This window comes from Trachemys scripta, chromosome 24 (genome assembly GCF_013100865.1).
Source record: "Trachemys scripta elegans isolate TJP31775 chromosome 24, CAS_Tse_1.0, whole genome shotgun sequence".
Taxonomy (NCBI): domain Eukaryota; kingdom Metazoa; phylum Chordata; order Testudines; family Emydidae; genus Trachemys; species Trachemys scripta.
This window is the reverse complement of record NC_048321.1, coordinates 714093-714607: the sequence shown is the minus strand read 5'-3', so window position 1 is coordinate 714607 and position 515 is coordinate 714093. Positions and strand designations below refer to the sequence as shown.

General features: G+C 73.8%; 1 protein-coding gene across 1 annotated transcript in view; it reads left to right on the top strand.

Moving 5' to 3' along the window:
- Positions 1-515, top strand: part of CD22 (CD22 molecule) — a 16363-nt gene that overhangs the window by 14072 nt on the left and 1776 nt on the right. The gene's annotated exons all lie outside the window — the stretch shown is intronic.

Genomic DNA, 515 nt, shown 5'->3' with positions numbered 1-515 from the left:
GCCCAGGGCTGGGATCGCAGGGGCTGTGGGTCAGGAGTGAGGGGCACTGGCAGGGCTGGGCGGGGCCCAGGGCTAGGATCACAGGGGGCTGTGGGTCGGGAGTGAAGGGCACCGGCAGGGCTGGGGGGGGCCCAGGGCTGGGCTAGCAGGGGGCTGTGGGTCGGGAGTGAGGGGCACCGGCAGGGATGTGGGGGAGCCCAGGGCTGGACTAGCAGGGGGCTGTGGGTCGGGAGTGAGGGGCACTGACAGGGCTGTGGGGGAGCCCAGGGCTGGGCTAGCAGAGGGCTGTGGGTCGGGAGTGAGGGGCACCGGCAGGGGTGTGGGGGAGCCCAGGGCTGGGCTAGCAGGGGGCTGTGGGTCGGGAGTGAGGGGCACCGACAGGGCTGTGGGGAAGCCCAGGGCTGGGCTAGCAGAGGGCTGTGGGTCGGGAGTGAGGGGCACCGGCAGGGGTGTGGGGGAGCCCAGGGCTGGGCTAGCAGGGGGCTGTGGGTCGGGAGTGAGGGGCACCGACAGGG